The 24052-nt window shown below is 43.2% G+C and overlaps 1 protein-coding gene across 1 annotated transcript in view; it reads right to left on the bottom strand.

Moving 5' to 3' along the window:
• Window positions 1-22644, bottom strand: part of LOC144469068 (uncharacterized) — a 40875-nt gene extending 18231 nt beyond the window's left edge. The window contains exon 1 of the mRNA XM_078178968.1: window positions 22456-22644. The gene's annotated coding sequence lies outside the window, so the exon portion shown is untranslated. The remainder of the gene's footprint in view (window positions 1-22455) is intronic.
• Between the last annotated feature and the right edge of the window lie 1408 nt (window positions 22645-24052).

Here is a 24052-nt window from a genome sequence, read left to right on the forward strand (position 1 = left end):
GCCTGTTCCAACTGAAACACGGAGAGAGAGTGTCGCGCGAATGAATTCGTACGGAATTCCCAGGGAAATTGAATCGGCAGCCGCTGCAAGCATCCCCGATTCTCTGATTCGATTATCGGTAATTAATTTGGCGATGCGCGCGCACGCGCGACGAAGACGAAGCTTCCTGACGTTTCTCCGCGTACGCGTGTTCCACGGTATTTCTACGCGCCGCGGTCGATCGTGTAGATCGTTCTTCACGTTCGCGGGGTCTCGTAAATTCAAGCCGCACGTGTTGCTATGATAAACACGTCCATCGACAAGCCGGAGGCGTTAAGATACTTTTGGTGATCGGTCGATCGCCGGTTCCGTTCCCGTTCGAGCGATATCAAGATCGTTCAGCCGGTTAATATTGATGTTAACGTTGAAAGGGAGCCCATCGGTTATCGAATCCCATGCTTCAACTTAATTACGCGTTTATGACACTCGTCGAACGGCCCGCTAATTAATCGGAAACGGGCTGTTAAACTGTCAGCATGGAATCTCTGTGAATGTATGGGAAACAGTTCAGAAATCACAGCTGTCGGAATATTTTTAATTTATTAATAATGAGTCAAATGACCGATTTTTCATGTCTGTTATTTCATAATTGTTCGAGTCGTAGAGCTGCTTTTATTAGAAATTATTGACTGTATTTATTCATTCAGGCAATCTTGTAATTTTTATAAGGCAATAGTTAATGCTGGAAATTTAATATTAAAAATGTCAACAGTGATAATAAGCTACTAAAAAATCTACATTCTACTTGAAAGAATTACAAGACAGAATTGATTACAATTTTTCACGATTTTCATAATATCCTACGCATGGATATTCAATAATTACTAACGATAACAACATCACGAGTTCAATAATTACGGAATAAGGAGCGATCGCGTATTGTTTTACGCGTCGTTGTACGATGGCGAACGTAACGAACTAATTATCGAGTGACCCGCATCGTTTAATTACGTAATAATTACGGGATATCTTATAACAGGCCGCCATTGTTCCCATTTATATTTAAACCGCCGGCTGCCGGAATTCGCGGGGCCACATTCTCCGCTAAAATAACCGTAACTTAATTATCCGAGCGATCTTAATTAACCGTTTGTTCCCATCGGCATGCATATTTTGCCAGGCGCGCGGGATCGGTGAACATTAAATCTTCGATTTACAATGAGACACGTCTGCCAGTCGCGCGGCCCACGCTTGCCAAATTTCTGCTCGGCCTCCGCCACCGACGCCGAAGTATTCAGACTGGTCTAGTGACCACCCCGTGTCAACATCTACATTCACTGTCTATTTTCTCCGTACATACTAATTGTTACACAAACACACCACGGGCGACCGGGCGCAGGAGACGAACGAAACGAGTGAAACTAAATCGAAACTCGAGTCGGAACGATCGCGTCCGGGTAAATGGAAATTAAGATTAATCGTTATTATTATTAACAATTAACCCATTCCACTCTAGGCTGTTTTAACTCCGAGTCTAAAGATATTTTCTTCGATGTCGATTTTTAAATATATTTTATATTTCAGTTTTACATGATTTATTTCATGTTAAGCACGTGTAATGTTATAAGTCAGAAAAATTATTTTAGATATATTGTTAAAATTATTTCAAGCGCAAAGGGTTAAACGGCGTTGGGTGCAAAGAGTTAAACAACCTTAAATACAAAGAGCTAAACGGCTTCGAGTACAAAGGGTTAAACGGCTTCGAGTACAAAGGGTTAAACGGCTTCGAGTACAAAGGGTTAAACAGCTTCGAGTGCAAAGAGTTAAACGCCTCGGAGCCCTCTCGTTCAAGGGTTGATTCATGCTCAGGGAATAGAGTTCGGAAAGTATCGGCGAGTAATTGTCTGCGAGCAAGTGTCTGGTTAACTTTCCGCGAAGCGCTTTACACGGGAAGCGGCTTCAGTAAGCCCGTGTTTGTTACGCGCAATTAACGGGTCCATCCATCTGGACTCGGAGACCTCTGCTACTACATCGTTCGCCGACCGGATCTCCTCTTAACAGGAGACGGCGTTAACCATTATTTTCTGGCGTCGGGTCTCGTCAAGCCGAGACTTTTCTTTCACGTTCCGCTCTTCTTTCCGCGGATCGCCGGGTTTTTGGCACCGGTGGAAACAATGCGGTCACGTTCCGGGAAACCCGCTCTCACGACGATGTCCGAGAGGGAGCCGCGGTTCCCAAACTTTTTCTACAGGATTTATATAAAGATGTACGAAAATATTTCGAACAGAAATTTAGCGGAGGCGATACTTTTCCCGTCGAGATAGAGTCGATTCTATCTTGAGTAAATTTACCATGCGGTTAAATTGTTTCATTTTAGCTGAGCTTACTCTTTTAATCGTCATAGTTATTTCATTTATTCGATAGAAGTATTTATTTAGTAAATATTAAATAAATTGTTGAAAGAGTCTTCAAATGTGGCGAAATTAACCCTCTGCGCTCTTATAATCGCTGTAACTGTAAATTTTAAATAATTTGTCTCACTCGTAAAATTTTATTCGAGTCTTGTGGTTTATACAACAATTTTTTAATAATATAAAAATTGTCTTGGAACGTAATGTAATAATTTTAGTTGCGCCTCAGAGTCACCACTCTAGTGTAAAGAATTACTGAATAAAGCTAAAAATTATTAGAATCGTCAATTTATGCGACTACCGTGAGGTGAATAATAACGTACAAACTTAACCCTGTCAACAGAGAAATTTTAAGAACACCATAAACTGAAGGAAGCCATAAAGTCTAACGACTGGAACTTCGTCGAAGATGGTCAAAATTTTTGGTGTTAACGAAAAGGTCAAAAGCGTCGGAGTATCGATCCAGATTCGTTAACCTAAATAACGAGAAACTACAACATTCATCAATATTTTTCATTCACAACTTATTAACATTACCTCGTAGAAAATTTTTATAAAAGCAAAAGCTCCTTAAAATGATCTCAGATATCCCTCATTTCCAGTTTGCTAATCAATTTTAAGACACCGTGTATATCATGGTACCGGGAAAAATTGAATGACAGCCATCTCTTAATATTATTTCCATTATAATAATTCAAAATACCATATCGTGCAGACATTTTATTATCAGCTGTTTATCCGTCGCTGTTCCGGTGTCCCGATCGAATTATTCGCTCCGCAAATACGCGGGGCAAACCTCGTTACAACGTAACGGAACGGTGAAAGACGCGTTATGGGCTCGCGTAATATCGTTACAGGTACCGCGGCATGGGAAATCGCGTCGGCCGGTTATTATTTTTAACGGTAGCTTAACGGGAACGACCGCGATTTTATCGCGGGTGTCGATTATTATCTTAAGTTCGTTGCGTAAACCGCTCCGTTACAGGAGCACACCGCCGTTCCATGTTGCATTCTACATTGTCTTTTGCTCGAGTTATTTTTACATACTCCTCTCTCTCTATCTCTCTCTCTCTCGCTCTTTGTTGCGGCGGTTCCGTGTGTCCGTATGTTTTCGGCAAATTTGCAAAATCGAGCGACGGTCGAGCGTGCGGCGATCCGGCACGTCGTTTTGTAACGGACCGTCGAAAGACAATAGCGTGATAAATCTAGATAAAGATGCCGAGGAATCCGGCTATTAACCCAAACCCGTGTCTTCGCTGGCCAATAATTGCGAAACCAGCGGCGAACAAAGAGTATACGCTTTAAATAAACCGCGCCGTTTCGGAGGGGAAATTTTTCCCTCGGCGGGGGATGCTTTTTCCCTCTTTGTCACGGTGTCTACGGGAAATTAGGATACGATTATGTATTTTACACTTTTAACGTTATATTGTTACACCTTATTTTATTTAACCATTTTTCGCGATGCTTCAAAGTCGCCATTAGAGCGCGAAGGGTTGGAGAGACGAGACTGTCTCGAGAAATCGTTTCTACAATTTTAACGTTACATTCTTACAGATTCAACCATTTTTCGCGGCGCCTTAGAGTCACCATTCGAGCGCGACGGGTTAGAGAGACGAAATCGTCTCGCGAAATTCTTCGAGCGCTAGCACTTTTCGGCTCGCGCTATCAACTTCGTCGACGGATCCTCTGGTTCACGCGGCGCGGTGAGCACGCGAAATGGCATTTTCCATTTGGCATTGCGCATTATTTCATTTGGCTTCTGCGGCCTGACGTTGATGCCTCGGTCTCCTAGTAAAAGCAAGAGTAATGGAAGTACACCGCTATTCGACGGAAAGCATCCACCCATTGCCAAATTATTCGCGAGCATAGCCAGCGATGGTCTCGCTACTCGTCTTCCCAGCCTTTTCCTCTTAATCCTTTCAGACGAGCGAATCGGTGGAAGACTAATTTGCAATTAGTTTACGGATTTTGCGCGTTTGTGATACGAATGGTCGCGATTTAAGATGGCGGAGAAATGAGAATAATCGAAGCATGTGGATGCGTTAATTTTAATTCGTTAAAGTTAGCGGAAATATGATTTAATTTGTATTTGCCATTTATTTATTGAAGACTGATGTGGAATATTTTTATTTTGCAGAAGAATCCGTTGTTTTATTATTAGTAGAGTATTATAGAATTGGAACCATTTTTCTCTGTTAGTTTGCAAATAATTCGGACGGTATAGTTAGGCGAACCACCCTTTATACAGCGCGAGTTATTTTACTATTTTACCTCAATTTTTCTTGCCAAGTATTCAGCTTTTATTTTGCATTTAATCGACTTTTAATAGACTTTCCTATAGACTTTTAATAGACCTTCCTATAGACATTTAATAGACTTTCAAATAACACTATTAAATATTGCATATATTTAAAAAAGGCAAACAAGCATATATTTAAAAAAATATTGCACTATATTTAAAAAAAGGCGACCCCCATATCCTGATAAAATAGAAAAATAGCAAACAAAAACTAATGGTTGCCGTTCGAAACCTTTTTTTAATAGAACACGTAGTTTACAGGAAACATTAAGGCGAAGCTGTTTCTTCTCGCAGATTTTTAATAATGCCGTCATTAATTTCGCAACAGCATCCCCGTCGTAGATCCCGAAATATTTCCCCCCGGCGTTCCGTTTTCTCGGTCGCGGTGCACGCGATTAAGCTCTAATCCAACGACGCGGTATTTCACTTAATCGCGACACAAATAAATTGATGGCCCTAAGGATGATGGGTGCAAGTGGTGGAAACATCGCGGCCGACATTTTATGCGGGCGTAAAGGACGGCCGGGCCGGTGTGACAGCGATATTAAACGGCAACGAGCTGTCAGCGAAGGGTATATTAAAGCATCAAAGGAAAATGTCAATAAAACGTTTGAATGGATCCGTGTCGAAAGCGCGCGGCCGGACAGAGGCGGCGCTGTGGAAAAAACGCGGCGGGGCCGACGCGCGGTCCGCCAAGTAACGCGAAGCGTCATTAATTTCGGATATACAGGACGCTCAATTTCGGACGGGCCCCGGCGTGTGGTTTCGCCACGGAATTACTCGGCGGCGTCAATAAAAGTGTCACGTCTTCGTGCCGAGGCTACGCTTTAACGCTTTTTAATGGTACCGGCCGCGCTTTTTTACGTAACGTCCTCTCCTCTCTTAAAACGCGTGCTTCGTGCTCGTTCGTCCCCTCGATTACGTCGCTCGAACTGCCCCTTGATGGTTAATTAACGCAATGATGGATAGAAACGCGGGTAATCGACTTTGTTCACACGCTTGTTTTTGTATTTATGGATTATTTTTTTTATGTTGGTATTTATAGCGTTAAGTGCAACGTGTAAGGTAAGTCGCCGAACTACCCCTAATTAAAATCAGTGAGTTGAAGATACTGAATAATATATCAGATTTAAAAATTACAAAATTATATCATCAAAATATTGTAAAATAAAATGAGGAACTTGCGAGCACTGAATAGAATTAAATTAGCGACTGTTTAGCACCGAATCTATGAGGCTTAAAAAATTATAAAATTATATTCGATAAATTTTCAGCTTCTACTAATATTGACACATGTTGTATCTATTTAAAAAATTATAAAATTATATAACCAAACTATCGCAAATTAAAATTAGCAACTTAAAAACACTGAACATATCAGACTTATAAAATTACATTATCAAAATGCCATCAAACAAAATTAACTTAAAAATATCGAACCTATCGTATTCAAAAATCTATAGAATTGTATTCTTATTTAACAAATCTTGTAAATCTTGACACATGTTATATCTATCCATTGTCTTTCCTCTTCGCAGTATCTAGTCAACCGTCGATCAAGCCGACCGGCAAGGAAAAAGCTTCCAGTCGCCGTCCATTTACCTCGCGTCTCATTTTCCTCGCTCGGATTTCAATCAGTCAAAGGAGTTTATGACGCGGCTAACGAAGGTAGAAGCGGGAACGTAACGCGGCAAAGAGGGAAGGACGGCGCGGCGGTCCGCGTTTACAGGCACGCATCGGTCTATTTCATCTTCAAAGCGTTAACGACACGTAAAACGTCGAGCGTGTTCTCGACGTTATCGGTCGGCTTCCTCGTTTTTTATTGGCCCGGCCGATGACGTCAATGCACTGTCGGCATTGTCTTATTCGTTTACGGAGCCCCGGGGGCACCGGGCTTTGCGCGCAGTTTATTTAACCGCGGGCTGCAGCTGCACGAACTGCGCACGGAGAAGAGAGAGAGAGAGAGAGAGAGAGAGAGAGAGAGAGAGAGCGAGTTATAAATGCTGATAAAAGCGAACGTGTGCCCGCTGTTAGAGCCGGCCACACAGTCGACGCCCACCGTTGCTATTTTCGAGTATTCCCGGCCTTTTTTCCTTGCCGTTGCCACCGTTTCCCGCCCTTTATCCGGCTTCCGATGCTCCGAAATACTGGTCGCGCGTCTCCCCGGCCTCGTCGCACGACAGAACCAGGAAGCTGAGGCAATTCCGCCGAGAGGAAATAAACCGTGAACATGATGTACGCGCGCGATCTTAACCGCTCGCAAAAACGCGACGACACGAACGGATCTTGGCACAGCGATGGAGCCTCGGATATCCGAATTAACCCTTGCGGTCGTGTTATGTTTGTAAGTGGGTGTCGGGCTGCGCGAAATTAATTGTCGTTCGACGAAGAGGATGATATGGAAGAACGAGGAGGGAGAACGGTATTTATTAACTCTTAATTAATTTTAGATATATTTGACGCGACAAGGTACTTTAATTTCATGTAAAAATTAGTTAGATGACTCACACTGTGTAGAAGACAATTTGCCTAATTATTTGCAAATCGTTTGCAAGAGATAGATGGAAGATACAAATAAAGTTATCCGGTGGCCTTTTTACTGTCCACAATTGTGTCATTATAATTATAAATAATAATTTAAAAGTGAGCAATTTTAAAAGGAGATTTAAATTATAATTAACCCCTTAAGGGTGAACGTGCCAAACTTGAGTCTAACTGTTAAAAAAAAATAGTTACCACATTTACACATCCTCGTCACTCTTTTTCTATCCAAACTAGTATCATTATAGCTGCAACAAATAATTAGAAAACGAGCAATATTAACAAGGAATATGGATAATTCGCTAAAATTAAGAGCTGCATTTAATTGAACCACGCGCATACTTGATTGTCCCCGATGAATTCTTAATACAGTGTATCACCGGAACTATTTTCGCAAAAAGACCGAACCCCGATTTTCCACGGACGGTTATTTCGAGAAGCTGCACGGGCGACGGTCGATTACGGTAACTTTTTAATACCAGAATTCGAGCGAGCCGTACAGCATTCGTCCGACGGTACAAAAGAGAGTCGACGGATCATGGAGTGAAAGGGTACAATAAAAGCAGTAAATTAACACAGAGGGTGCGGAAGAAAAATTGGAAAGGGTTGAACGACACGGTATAAGCCGATGATGTCGCGCGACGAAAATGCTCCCTCCCCCCCCCTCCCCCTCCCTCCCGTCGATCGATCGGTCATCGTTTTTCCGTCTCCCGGCGTCGCTCTCCGCCGCGTTCCCACGTTCCCGTTCTCGTCGATGATTGATCGTCTCGAATAGCCGGCGCGCGCGTTTCGCGGGTCTTACTGTCAAATATAACCGCGAAACACGAGGTATAGCCTTCCTAAATTCCCTGCCGGTGCTATTCTCGTGTCGGACGCGCCGAAAACAAGTCGAAATACCGCGGGGCTTCGGAATAGAATTTCAACGGTTGCGCGGGGTTTGTTTACCCGCGGACCGGATCGCATTAACGAAAACAATGATTGATTGACAGAGAACGGACCGGCACTGTAACGGCCGATCATAACACGATCGGCGATCGAACGGACGGCCGCCCCTCCCCCGGTCCCGTGCATCGTGTTGTATTTTTGGCAACGGTTTTCTGGAAGCTTCGCGGTAGAAAAGTCGACGGTGGTCAGACGACAACGAGACCGGGCCTCGGGATCGTTTTAGACAGGTCGACGAACCAAACGGAACATCGACGAAAGGTGGCAAAAATAAAAGTGATAAAATGTATCTACTGGGTGGACCGGAATTCGCCGGGAACGCCGGGACCGAATTCTCTTTGGATCCCGCGCGCTGAGAAATATCGGAAAGGAAGTACAGTCCGATCGGCCGCGCGCTTACGATCCGCCGCCATTTTGGTATGGCACGATCTAGGACGCGCAGAGAATTTTTACGATAAAACGGACTCTAAACTCTTAAAATTTTATCGAAGTAAAGCGCACGTTGCTGACGATAACCACATCGTTAATTTTTAATCTTTTATAGAGGGATGCTCTCGCGCTGAGAAATATGGGAAAGGAAATCCGTCCGATCGGCCGCCATTTTGATTCGGTAACTACTGGAACGCGCAGAGAATTTTTACAATAAAACAAACTCTAACCTCTAAAAATTTCATCGAGGTAAAGTGCGTATCGATGACACGACTCTCGTTGTCAATTTTTAATCTCTTATAGGGGGATGCAAACTCGACGCTCTTCCCCGATTTTATGCAGATTCAATCGTCTATAAAATCGCTGGTGAATTTTTCTATTAACTAAATTTGCCATGGATTTCAATCGCGAAGCTTCCCCTTCGCAACGACCGTTCGAAAATCGTCGTGCGATTTTTTTACCCCATTTATATGAAACAGAACCGGTTTTATGAAAGAGTAACTAGTTCGGATTGTTTCCACCCCTTCATTTAAAATTCAATAGATCGGCCGAAAAAAATCCTGTATCAGCTTTGGTGGTGCCTCTGTTAAGGCAAAACTCGAATTTGGAAGTGGACAGCATCGCGAAAAAATTGTTCTATGATTCTACAGTACGCCTCTAAAACTGTAATTGTTATTAATCTACGCGACGCGATAATCTCGTTTCACCGATTATTTATCGCGCGCCGTAGTAACAGTTTATTAACTTTGTCTCTCGGTTGAGTAATTCGGTAACGCAATCGCTGCAATTTCGAGTGTTTTTGCCGAAAGTTTGCAGCCACCGGCGAACTGTTAAAACAAAGAGACGCGCGCGCGCGCGGATCGTCGAGAGGTATCCGCGGAGATGCTGAGTTTTTCCGTCGACACCGATCGCCGTGGACTTCATATACTTTCGGGATCAATAAATACGGGGGGATATCGGCGGAGTTCAAGAAACACGATTGTTGATACGAAGTAAAATTAGGGGAAAGAATAATAATCGCGTCGGCGGAAGGACGTCACGGTTTGGAATCGCCGGGCCCGGGCCATAATTATAAACCTGGACACAACGATACCGATGCTACGGCGCGGCCGATAAATATTTGCTCTGGCCCGCGTGAGTTCGACAAAAAAAAAAAAGAAGAGAAAAAAAAAAGAGTTCCACAGGTATCGGGCGGAGTGTATCAATTTTCCGAGCTTTTCGATGGAAATAAAATGGTAATACGTTTGGCCGAGCATTAAAGCATCGAACGAAAGTAAATAAACGCGGGCCGCCCGAAGAAATTCGATTTTCTACCATTGCTGTCTCTCTCTCTCTCTCCTTGCCTCCTCCCCACCCCACCCTCTCTCCTTCTCTCTCTCGCTTTGCCGTGCTATTAAAGACAGAAATAGTACGAAAATATTACACCTTTAAAATAGACACGTGGGCGAGACGAAGTTGCCGAAAGAAAATCGAACAATCTTTTCTGTTGCGTCCCGCGAACGAGAGAGAGAGAGATCGTTCCCCGGTCGATGATTACGCTACGAGCGCCAAAATTAGCGGATTTATTTACACGAAACAGCCGTAAATGATTAGGCTTCGCCGCGCCGGAATAAATTCCAAATTGGTCGCCCCGGGGCTAGAAATTAACTCCGGGCCTTTCCGCCGTCGGATTTATTGCGAGCGCATCAAGGAGGGGGGAATCGCGATTTTAAATGCGGCTGAGAAAATGTCGAGTTCAATCTGCGAGCAGGTTACGCGACGATGTTTTTAAAACGCGGAGATACCGCGTGCCCTTTTCTTCGGCCCCGATCGCAGCGGAACGATGCTTTATGCGCTGGAAAGCTTCCGAAGAGGGTGCGCGCCCGCGCGGCGACGGCGGCAGTGGATGTTACATTATTTTTCGTCTATTATGCAGTGTCTCTTTGCTCGGATACGGAAGAAAATATTCAATTTCCTGTTTCTCTGCTCGCGCAGAGAGGTAGAAATACGTTTCTCGGATTATTCCAATGTTTTTCAAGCTTTCTATCTGTGGAAATTGTGGTATGATAGTTATTGTTCGAGGTTGTAATTATTTAGGTGAGATGTTAAATTAGTTTTCGGATTTTATTCAATGCTTGATTAATGTGATGAATTTATATTAAAATCGTTGAAGATAGGGGTGCAGCAGATAAATTCGATATTTCTTTCTTATTTATTATTTTATACTAGTTAGTTTTCCTTAGCAAGTACTATTATGGAGCAATTATTCTTTTAAATTACTATGTTGAATTATTAAATTACTAAATCACTATTGAATGACTAAAGTACTAAATTGTCCTTCAATTATTAAATTACTAAATCATTGAATCACTAAACTACTGAACCACTAAATCACTAAATTACTAAATTACTATTGCACTATTAAATTACCAAATTATATATTATACTACTACGTTGAGTCACTATTAAACAAATTACAGCAAAACCAAAATAATCCAAGCCACCAACATGCGAATACGTTTTTCACGCGTAGCCAGCTTAAATCGACGTTCTCTAAGAATCAGTGCTTTTATAATATTTTCCTGGTAAACCAGGATCGTTAGACAATCGTTAAAGATATTTATGAAAAATTCTCCGCAGCCTCCGTGGCAACCCGGATCGGCCGTCAGGTGCGCGTGGACGGGATGCATCGCGGGCGTCGCGGCGCATCGTCATTTCCATTTCGAGATCGCGGAAAGAATGGGCGGGACTCCGTTCGCCGCGTTGACAGGTACGCTCGTCGACGAATCGATCCACACGTAACCGGCCGGTAAATCGAGACGGCAGGGTTACGTTAATAGGCGATTGACACCGTGTCGAACGCCGGCGCGGTGCCCGGCTACACACGTGTCGGATGCAGAGGATCGCGTGCGTAAAGTCGCCGGCACAACCCAAAACGACCGAGACTCGAGAAGCGTACGGTGACTGCGGAGCGGGCCAAGCCAGTCTTCGGCCAGAAATAGTTTCCCGACGACGATGTATTTTTAAATAATTTCTCGACGACCTACGACAATTGCACGAAACGACGCCGACGCGCGCCAGCCAGCGCACCGTTAACCGTCGACCGCGACGTTTTATCGACGCGTCTTATCGTCGCGCATCGACGGCGCTACGTCGCGTTTAAATAACGATTGCTGCACGGCTAATTCGGCCTAATCGCTCGATCTCGCCGTCCCATCGTCGACGACGTCGAATTTATGGTCCGGGTTCGGGAGGCCCGGTTCATTCGACTGCGCGAGGTGCTCCAGATTACGCGGAGGGGTGGAGGAGGTTTTCCCTGCTCAAACATAGACACATGGAAGCCGTCGAATAATTTCTCAGACTTATTTTAATATTTCTGAGATATTTTTTAAAATTGGAATTATTCGGAACGCGTGTCTTTAAATTAAATGATGATTAGCAATATTTCTATTGACGTAAAGCAATGTATACTAGTCCTGTTAGGATATTAAAATATTGATGAATAACAATAATATTTTCGAATGTTATAAATGTTATGAATATTTTTGAATATTAAGAATATTATGAATATTATGGATATAATGAATATTTTTAAATATTACGAATATTATAAATGTCAGAATACAGAGCAAGTATAGAATAAATTTAACTAGAATTAAACCTTAACAATCTCCAGACAGCTGAACAATTTTATCTCGTTTCCACCATTATTTTTGGAGTACAGGTAATTCAGTGCAGTCTATAGTTACGTAACAAAGTTGTATAAGTCGAAAGCCGAAAGACGAGGATTAAATGAATAAATAAAATAAATACACTAATCCAGCACTTCCAGCGTTAACAATTCGTGTAAGAAAACTCCTGTAAAGTGCTCGCTGGAAAATTCTATCAATTATGAATCGTGGGATTAAAGTCACGGCACTGCGTTAACAAGTTCCATCCGCGCGGCGTTTGGAAGGGATGAACCCCGGATTTGTTTGAAACGAGCGCGAGCTGTTTGCGGAAACGGTATGGTAATGCAAAAATTGCTAGCCGTACCCGACAGCGTTGTGTCAGAATCGTGTGTTGCCCGTGTAAACAATTGGTTAAATAACGCAGCCGCGCGCGGTTAGTCACGGACGCGTGAGAACCGAATTGACCGCTCACGTGCGCGATCGTTCCGCGCCGCGGTTTCTGCATTAACGTAATAATGTTACCGTTTATTTGCGCGCAGGAGTTTAAGGCGCGCGCAGCGAGAGAAACACTGCCAAGCATTTCAATTATTATTTACCGCCCCCGTAAACCGCGCCCCGGTGCGGTAATATTTCCGAGCTGGTAAAAACAGCGGTAAAAATAGCTGCGGGACCGTTCCGCAGGTAAGCTGATTAACCTGGTTACGACTTTTCAATCTAGTCCGCGGGGCGACAATGGAATTCGCCGGTGTAATTGTTTAACGCGGGGAAAGGTAACATCGAGTCGGATATGACAGCGACGATACAGAGGGCGGGGTCGCGAAAATATTAGTCAAACGAGACACGGTTTTGTCCTTTTGCCAAATAGACGGTGGCACTGTCTAACGCTATTTAAATATTGCTAAATAAATTCGAGTGGCACGTAGTTGTTGAAATACTTTGTAATACTACGAACAACGAAGATGACAATGGAAATCGTCGTAACGTGTTCCTTGATGTTTGAAGCCGAGTGCGGCGATGTTTTCTCAAATTAATTCTTCTCGAATTTTGCAGATGCAACAGCGTTTCATTTCGCAAAGAATTCTTCCAAAGAACTGCTCTGCAGAATATTTTTACAGAAACTCTATTAAGGAACTTTTGCAAACAATTTTACAAAAGAAGATGCTGAAGAATGTTTCACCGAAAATTCTACTAATTACAAACGACTCCTACTAAATATTACAAGAAATTCTATCGAGAAATCTTAGCAAAGAATTATGCAAAATCATTGTTTGCAAAGAACTCTGCTAAAAAATATTTATCAAGACTTCTGTTAAATAATTCCTGAAAAGAACTCGTCACTTCGTTCGAATTTTTGCAAAATGTTCCAATCACCCCAGCGCAAGCTTTAATTTTTCATTTTTAATTAACTTTTGATATATTATTATAAAACATGCCAATCCTTCGTTACTATAATAAAATAATTATTATAATATAACTATTAGCCAGGCAACGATATTAAATAGAAATTCAATGCTAAAACTTCCAATCACGCCAGCGCAAGCTTTAAATCCCGAATAAAATGACAAACGTGTAAAAGGGAGTTTTGGCCCGAAAAAGTGTTTTTCCAGATCACCGTGGGGCGTGTTTAAAGACCGCTGTATGCAGCGCGCCCCGCTTCGGTTGGCCGGTATAAATACAATAGCCAAAAAGCCGGGGAGCTCTCCTCGAATAAACATAGGCGTTTTCCGGCTTCGTTTTCTCTGGCACGATCGGTCCTGAGAAATTTCGAAGTCGCCCGAACAATGAGAGAGGCTTTGTTTCTTGTCCACGAGCATCTTGCAATGTCCGCGACGAGTCGGGAACGAAAACAATTTCGGTCCGTGTCCACCGCGGGGAAGTTTTTCTTTCGACCGTCCCTTCTCCGTTCTCGATCCGGTCCAATCCGTTCTTTCCCGAATGTTCACGTTGCGACTCAATGCCCGACTAAATAACAGAAGTCGAAGTTGCATAGCCGAATCGATCGGGGGATACGTTGAAAGGACAGAAGCAATCACCGAGCGGGGAGGGGTTCTGCGATCGCTAGCACGAGTTCGGATGATGCAGCTACTCCGCGCGCTATAGAATCGGGGGAATTGGTACCGATAATTCAACCGATAACATTGCGAAGGCTTCCGATGAAATTATTGCTCTAATAATTAATTAAATGAAGATCTGCTGCTTTCGCTACTTTTGTACAGTACTGTATGTTTAATAAAACACGGAGAAAGTATAACAGGTAATGAAATGGAGCATGGAACAATACACTCGTGCAATTTACAACCAGAACTGTGCATCTGTATGCAAAATAAAAATTATCTTCGCCAACGTGAATGGAACATGATACAATAAACTTGTCCAATTTATGACCAAACGGTGGATCTTTATGCAAAATAAATATTATCCTCGCCAATGTAAATGGAACATGGAACAATAAACTTGTGCAATTTATAACTAGACCGTGGATAGAAATTGTCTTCGACCGTCGCAACGGGGAGTTAATAATTAATAATTAAATACGTGAGCTGATAATAACGTATCGACGTTTTAATAATATTCCCACATCGTTTTCAATTTCAATTACCGTTTCTGCAATAAATGCATAAAATCCGCGGTCTATTTATAAAGGCGACCATAAGGGAGAATATTCAGGGTGATTTCCACTCATTCAGCAAGGAGAGCCGTTTCTTCAATAGAACATCGATTACCCCGAACTAATCGATCTGTTTGAATAGTCACTTAATTATAGAGATCGAATTCCATGAAAAATACATGAAGCATTATTTATGCGATAATTAATACTCTACCCTCGAGCGGTGACTGCGAGGCGCCGCTAAAAATTGTCGATGTTGCGAAATAATTTCTCCATTATCGGATTTGTTTACATAATTATTTACAAAATACTGTGACTTAGAATACAATGCAAAATATTATAGGTTAGAGTACAATGCAAAATACTGTGATTTAGAATGCAATGCAAAATACTGTAGGTTAGAATACAGTGCAAAATATTATAGGTTAGAATACAATGCAAAATATTGTAGGTTAGAATACAGTGCAAAATACCATGGCTTAGAAAAATCTCTTTGAGTTTAGAATTTAAATTTGCTTCGAATACAAAGGGTTGAAACGCACCACCCATGCACCAAATAATCGCACAGGGTACGCAGCTCTTACTACCTAAAAATACAGATATTTTTGCGTTCGGAGACGAAAGAGGAGAAGAGACCAGAGCCGCGACCGTCGCACGGTTTTTCGCGTAGAACGCGGATCCCCCGTTCGCGAACCACCCCGTGGATAAATCTGTCAGTGGTGTTCTCCGGGCGTGTAAACAACGGATCACGAGCATGACACGCGTTACCGCCGCTGCGTTTGATATCAAGCATGGAAATTAATTTGCGCCCGCGGCGGCGAACGTCGGTGAACAATAACAAACGGAATTGCCGGGGCATTACGAGGACGGAATCCTTTCGGTTCGGAGAGACGGCGGAGATGCCGCGCGGATGCCATAGGTCAAGGACTACCGAAGGACTCGGCGATCGGGTTTCGAAAAACCGTAAATGAATAATTTATGATCCGGTGGGGAAGATCAAACGCGGTGGAATGCATGGAGGTCTTTCGGCGTCGGTCGAGCGAACGTGTCGTCGTCGTCGCGCGCCGGAATTCGTTAGCGGCCGAAAATATTCTTAAACAAATGATCGATGAATATATTAAAAAGCAGGCAGGGTTTCGCAACCGGCTGCGCGATTGCCCGTAGACGAAATAAAGCTTGATCGTTGATTAATGAAGATCGGCCGCGTGGGCGTGTTAACTATGGCTTTGAACGGATGCCAAATTTCTCGGTAGTCTCCCTCGCTGCGCTGTCTCCGTTCGCTCGGCCCCGTTCGGGCCTCCGTAAAATATTTTGTTTTATTTGTCGGGCCGGGCAAACAATCATTTTCAACGTTTCCGAGTCCGCTCCGGAATGAATGATCGCCCGGCGAAAAACAATTCGACGACGCCGATTCATCACGCGGCCGACACCGACACCGCCGCACGCAGCCAGCCTCGCCCCCCCGAGACGGGATTCCTCTTTCCGAGATGTTGGGGCGTCGCGTAAATTGCGCTCTTGTTTATTTGTTGACAAGACGCGCGGAATTACGTTCGCTCGTTTATGCGGTTACCCGTTCTTGTTCCGTGTCGCGGTGTTCGGCTGTCATTCTCGTTCCACGGTTTCACGCCGGCCGGGATTCTAGGTCAGGTTTATTCAATTTTATGGTGTCGCCGTTCTATATCTCCTCGCGTTTTCTTGCTCATTATTTTTCAAGGGGTGGGGGGGAGGAGGATGCAGGTCCCCGCCCCTAATGACGGCATAAAGCCACCCAGCGATTCCTCGGGGCGGATGAAGCTCTCGTCTTTTTGTCTGCCGCTTCGAACGTAAAAGTCGCGCGGGCTGTCGCCACCGTAAGGGTTGTAACGTCGGATTTATGGTTGCTCTTTGGCATCCGCGTCTATGCGATGCGCGTCGGGATACGCGCATGTAAAATTAGTACGCGAACATGAATCTTCGCTTGAACGCGTCGCCGTCGCGATTTGTTTTCGACGTTCTTTGTGAAAATTTTACAGCGATGTTACAACATTTTTGGTACTATTTTAATTTATTTCGTACGATTTTGAAGCATAAATTTTGTTGCTTTTAGAACTCTGTATGATTTGATGACGTTGATTTATAATTCATACAATCGCGTATGATTTAATAACGAGTTTATACAATTTATATAATTTTGTGCAATTGATAAATTTGTTTTTGCGATTTATATAACTCTGAATGATTAAAATATGAATTTCTTTCATTTCTATAATTCTCTGCAATTGACAAATGTGTTTTTGTAATTTCTATAATTCTGTAGAATTGAGAAATGTGTTCCTACAATTTTTAGATTTCTCAGCAATCAAAAAATTAATTTCTAAAACATCTATAATCGTATACAATTTAAAATTGTATTTTAATAACTCCTATAATTCAATTTAAAAATATATTTCTATAACCTCTACAATTCAGCATTATTTGCAAATAAAATTGTGGTCGATGCATTGCTGATTTCTGGAGAGTGAATTAATAAATTGATACGGGTCCAATGTGCAACGCATTTCCTGAGGGCGTACTGGTTATTGCGTTATTATCCATATCGAGAAGCAATTAAAAGTTTCAAGTGGCCGTTGAACTTAAAAAGCAAGGAACCATAAAGAACTATAACGATGCCCACTTCTCCCGAAGCCCGTTCCGCTTATTACCTGCTCTCTCTCTCTCTCTTCTTAACATTGACCTTTGCCACGAACTGTAATAATGGTCGAACGAATCGGGATCAAGAGAGCCCGGGAAACTTCGAAGATTCTTAAAATGATCGAAGTTGCGCGAGGGAAGAACTTCCTCGCAGTAAATATAATAATAATAATGTTTGCTAAATCAAGAGGAGATCGTTAACAAGAACTTTGCTAATTTGCTCGTACGAGAATAGTTTGCCGATAATTAATCTGAACTACCACGAGTTAATAGACAATAGCATTAATTAGTAGTAAATCGAGGAAACTCGGAATAATGCATCGAGATAGGATCGAGACAGCTCGCAAACAATCTAAATTTGAACGAGAATCCTTGAAAGAGTTCTCGACTCTCGAAATCGCTGGGGGACTCTCGTTTTGTGACGGGAACTTCTGTAAAATTTCGGCCGAATTCTGCTATAGGAACGACGGAAACCGTGTCAATGCCGTTCCACCGTGATTGTTATTGAATTTGACTGGGACGGTGAAAAGCTGCCACGTGCATTATGCACTTCGGTTATGGTCTTCCGCATCGGATAGGGCCGCGTGGGCACGAATTTGATACGTTTCGTGTTTGCCGGTGAAACCGACGACTGAAAGTTGAGAAACTGTTCTGGAAAGTTGTATGATACTTCCCCTAACGTGTTCGCTTACGTTGTAACAATTTATTGTTACGTCGTGGCAAAAGTGTCTGTCGCAATTAGGCGTGTAAAAGAATTTTGTCGCGCTTGGTAATAAACTTGGCAGTAAAATTATTTATTTATAGTTTATTGTTTCATTAATATTTTTAATAGATTAAGAATAATAGGCGAACCTTTTTCAACTCGTTTAGTCTTTTTAATAATATTTTAAATTACAACTACCCTATTTTGTCAGGTGACCAACTATACCCATCTTTTTTAGCTGATATCTTGATATGAATAAATTTTATAGTAATTAATTTATTTCTGTTTATATTGTAGAATATAGTATACTATACCCACGCCATAATAGAATATAGTTCCGTGAAATACGACCCCGCAAACCACAAGCAATTCGTGCCCCCCAAAACTGCAGTCGAATGCACAATCCAAGGACCTTCGAGGCAATTTCTCAGCAGCTTAAAATCGATGACACTAAATTACCGTCTCGCAATTAATCTCTATTGGTGGCAACGCGTGCTGATAATTGCGCCGGGCTTTCCCGAACCACGGAGGGTGGTGGTGTCTTGTAGCCGACGCCGGAACGCAGCCGGGGGGTGATTATCATGCACTGCCGTGACGTTCCATCTAATAATGACGCTCGCCAGAGGGGCTTCGCGGGGGGGAATGACTCTGATACATAGATCAATAATTTTTAATCTTCGAAAGCGAGCCACCCGTGGCTCCCAAATAATCCCGTGCACCGACCGGACGACAAGATTCGCGAAATGCATCGAGGAAAATTACGCGGAGGGTTGGTAACAGACCTGCAGGGGTAGGTTAGCACCGACTATTGAACCCGGCGACCGTGCGCGTGTCTAAAATTTCCAGACCAACCCCGTGATCAATTTACAAGTTGCGAAGGCAAACGGTGACATGCGAAACTGTTGTTTGTCATGCGATGAGGGCGTTAATTATCGCGGGGGAACACTGTCCGCGGTGCCGGCAAACAATAGCCGGCTAGACGGCCGCGGTAGAAGCTGAAAATCTATTGTTAGCTTTCGTTTCGATTAGAAATTACCGGCGCTTTTATAGACTGACTAAATGGCCCCACTCGTTCTTACCAGGAAGAAACGAGGGGGTGGGGTAAGTTCGTCGACGAAACGTGATCGAGACCGGCGGAAACGAGAGAGAGAGAGAGAGAGAGAGAGAGAGAGAGAGAGAGAAGCGTAGGCGTTCGAAGCACAGGTGTTTGATTAAAATTACGACTGTCCCCCCCGCGTAGCGTCCGCCTCGGTTAAGTTAATCACATCTCCTTGGTATCGCGGCCTCAATTAGTTAAAAGCCTCGGGGAGCGGACGCGTTTGTTATTACCCGAAACCGCGAGAACCGACGAATTATTCCGCGACTCCGGATACATCCACCGGCGTTAACACGGGAATCCGCTTCTAACGTTATTATTCAATTAAAGCGGCGATCTATTTTCGGTCGATCGAACGTCGAGACGTACGACCAGGCCGAATTGCGATACGTCCTGCGAACTTTGCCGTTGCGACAGTGTATGAAGTAGAGACCGGGGGGGAGGGGAGGAGATGCGTTCGAATTCTATTGAATTCGAGCAACTCTCCGCGGCGTCGCGATTCAAACTGGAAATGAATTGTCCCCCGCCGACGACGACGGAGACGCAACCGAATTAGCTGACTTTAATTAAAGCGTGCTTTGGACGGACAACGGGCTGGTGGATCGACCACAATACGCGCGTTCTATCGTGCCGTCGCCGCGCGATTATTTTGCGGCTATAAATAATGAATATGATGCACCCCTCTAGGCTCCGAGCTCGAGAAACAGTCGCCGAAGTTCCGGCTCGGCGTAACGCGCGTCGCGTGTATGTAATTTTAATTATTTGCGCCGCTAAAATTGTCCGACAACTATATGCGGCCGTTTGTACCGTTCGTGGACAGTACGTGTTCCGTGCACTTGCAACATTCGTTCTACCTGGTCTTGCAACATTCGTTCTACCTGGTCTTGCAACGAGCTCAACACGCAACTATAAATCTTCGCGAGCCCGTGGTAGACAGTTCGTAAATTTAGTCGCTTGTTTTAGTTCATCTATTTTATTTTATAGGCAATAATTGTCTTACTTGTTGCGCGATAATTATTTTATATTTTATTCCATAAGGAAATTAACAAAGTTTATTACATTGAAAATTCGATATTAAATCAGAAGATTTTTGAATATATTGGAAACTTGTTCTGGTTCTAATTTAAATTTAGTCGCTTGTTTTATTGCACCTGTTTTATTTTATCTATTTTATTTTATAAGTAATAATTGTCTTACTTGTTGCGCGATAATTATTTTATGTTTTATTCCATAAGGAAATCGACGAGGTTTATTGCTTCGTAAATTCGATATTAAACCAGAGGATTGTTCAATACAGGAACAATATACTGCTTACTCGTTTTGCTTCTTATTTATTAAATTAATGGTAAAATTCTTTAAAAGCTGCTCTAAAAATTCGTCGAACGTGGATTAGCTGTTTCCTTGCGATAAAGGACGAAATGATAATGAAACAATCTGTGCAAACAAGGAGCGATAACTAATTAGTACTCCGACCTTTGCAGCTCGAAGGTGATTACGCGAATAAAATCTCCCCGTTTATGTAGAACGCGGGCACCAACGTTGTAACACGGTTAATTTCCCCGGAGTATTCGCCGCATGTTTAACAATGAGATCGTGCACTGCGATCGGCGGTAGACGCCGGTTTCTTTTCGGCTGAGAACCCGCAGACGGTCCCCATCTTCCGCGCGAATTAAACGGCAGAGAAGCGTAGATATCGCATCGAGCCGGAAAAGTGACGAGACACTTTGAATCCGGTGCAATTAACATGAATATTATTCAACGGCGGAGTTCGTGTTTTATTTCGCGCTTATGAATATTCAATTTTTACAGTAAGCATCCGCCTGCGATGAATATAGATAACCCTTCGCTAGCGAGACCGTTATTAGCCGGGGAGAATTTTATGCATTTATGGCACGCAGAGATTTCCGAAAACGGGACGAAGACTGCGCCATTAACGTTAATATTATTTTCTGAGAGCTGCGAGAATTGTTAAAATATAGGGTGACGTTTTGTGAAGAATAAAATCGTTTGTTTGACGAGGAAGAAATTCGAGCGTGGCGATGGAAGAATAGTTATACAAGAAAGAACACTTTTCAGTGATTTTATAACGTCAAATGATTTTTATAAAGTATATATCTTGATGTTAAAGCATAATGTGAAATTAAAATAATATACATTAATATATTAGCATACGTGATATATTAGTATTCATATATTCGTATATATGACATTACTATATTCTTTTAATTTTCTATCACGTTTTAATTTACATTATAACTATTCTTGACTAATTATATTAATTTTAAGATATGCACAAATTACGTAAAAATTCTCCTAGGTATATTGTTACATCAGCAACTAGAAACAAAGAATCAGAAAGTCATTTCAACTAATCTGACGGTGCCACTCTCAATCAGCTCGCGACTTCCGCGAAATTATGGCAACCCCCTACAATCGCCTTGTGGAACGAACAACGATGAATTTCCCAGCCGCCAGAAAGGTTTAAACCGTTCGATCACGGTCGTAACAGCATCGCGATATTTCACAACGCGAGCAGAGCGATTCGCTGAAAATGCACGCGCTCCGAAGACGATCTCCTAGCTACCCCTGACCTAAAATCTCTCCGCTTCCCTAAACTGGTCCAATAACAATCATTCACCCCCCCGAAACACATAGATCGCAAGAAAAAGCTGCCGAGTCGACGGATTACCAGCAGCGCGAGCGGCTCGCCAAAGGGGTTGACTTTAAGAGGCGGCCGCCCTAAGAGTTCGCCCCTTGTCTCGCCCTCCGGACGGTCTCGCTTGATAAAACGCGGCACGTAACGAGCGAAACGAGGTTTCCGTCGCGACGCACGTGAGCTAAGAGAAGAGGCGAGAGCACGGGAGGGAACCGTCGCCCGCCCGACGACATCAAAAATAAAGTCGGCGCGGCGGCGGGCCGACGGCGTGAAAAGAAAACGGCGTAGAAGAACAAAGGCGACGCGCGATGCGAAACCCACGGCCGGCCGTGGAAAATCGAGACAAAGATGCGGACAGGTGTTGGGAAACGGGAAGCGGCGGGAAGCGCGTGGGCGGATCGGTTCAACAGGAGGAGCAAACGACACGTGGTCCGCCGTGCGTGCGTGCCTCGCGATTTTTCGTTCACTCACCTCAACGCCGCCGGTGGCACTTTTTCTCTTTTTTTATTTATCGTCCGCGAAGGTGTATCGTCCGTGGCCGGGAATTGTACGAGTCACCGATGGCGGTCGCCGGGTTATCCAATTTGGTCCGGTGTAACCGTTCGAAATAAACCGTCGGGGTTCGACGTGGCTCCTACCACCACCTACACACGCTGCCGGTCGGCCCGACACTGACTACTTGGTCCGCGGCTTCGCAGCGGGAGCAGAATTCTCCCAGTGGGGGTAGCCGCAGCAAATGGAACGGGGGGAAAACTGACGCGGAGCCCAAGGGCTGCAGCACGGGGAAAACCACGCGCGATCCACGGGCCGGGGATCTCGAATGGGAAATGCCGGAGACGGCGTCTGCCTACGCGACCGTTGTCTAAGACCAACTATGCCCCCGGATAGACAGCTTTCGCGACCAGAACCGGGGAGCGATTTGGAACGGAATTGTTCTCGAGTGTCGCGATTCTAGATGCAATTTAGAGATCCCTGGCGCACCTGGCGAGGTAAGAGCTTTAATAATGTCTCATCACCATTTTTAATGGTAGTTGTTAAAATTATTTTTACTTTAACAACTGACAATTTATTCTGTAATTTATCTCTGATACTAATTATTTTTTTTTAATTAATTTTATCGATTCGAATTATCTGATTATCAATTGAATATCAGACTAGTTTGAACGAATTTATTAATTGTATAATGTTAAGGTTATGGTGTTCGCGAATATATATATATATATTGGATATTGATTAAAGGATAGTATTAAATAATATTACTTAATTGAAGCCAGAGGGGACGTATATTATTGTTAATAATTCTATTGTTCGCGTACACCAATTACAAAGGCATACAAATTTCGAGCTGCAATTACCAACGAATTAATCTTTAATATTCCACATTTATACAGTTTAAAAGAAACATTATATTTCCAATATAAAATTAAATTATCGTAATATTTTCATAACTGCAGATCTCAGTGCAAATAATTCTCCAACAATTTATTCCATAATTAAAAAGGGGGTTGAAATAAAAGCCGCATCGTTCCCAATCATAAATTCGATTTTTAAATTAAGTAAATTTACCATCATCGAGTTATTTTCAATAAATTAACGTAACATTCGAAATCATTACTTCATTAAAACAAAATTTATTCATTGCCCAGCAATATACTTAGAAATATAGCTTAGCTATACCCTGAGGTAAATAATTGTCTTCGTTCGAACTTTTGCATCCCCCCGTTACATTTTATGGCTAGACGATGCGGTTCTTTATGAAAATTGACCAGTCCGTACTGGGATTATTATTTCATGGGGAAAACATACTTTGGAAATATTCGAGCCGAGGGAACCGGTGTACCGGTTACAAAAAAGTCCCTGTCCAGACGATTTTGCGTGGGCGTCCCGAAGGGCTGCGCTTTCCCGGAAACTTTTTCACCCCCACGGTCTTACCGGCAAAATTTATCGCCCGATTAAAGTTGCAATCTCTCCCCCTTGTTAGATAGAATCGGCACCCCCATAAGTTGATACCCTCTTGCGACTGCACGGGGAGAAACGAGGTTGTCTGCAACGCGAATGTGAGATATGG

This window comes from Augochlora pura, chromosome 4, assembly GCF_028453695.1.
Source record: "Augochlora pura isolate Apur16 chromosome 4, APUR_v2.2.1, whole genome shotgun sequence".
Lineage (NCBI taxonomy): Eukaryota > Metazoa > Arthropoda > Insecta > Hymenoptera > Halictidae > Augochlora > Augochlora pura.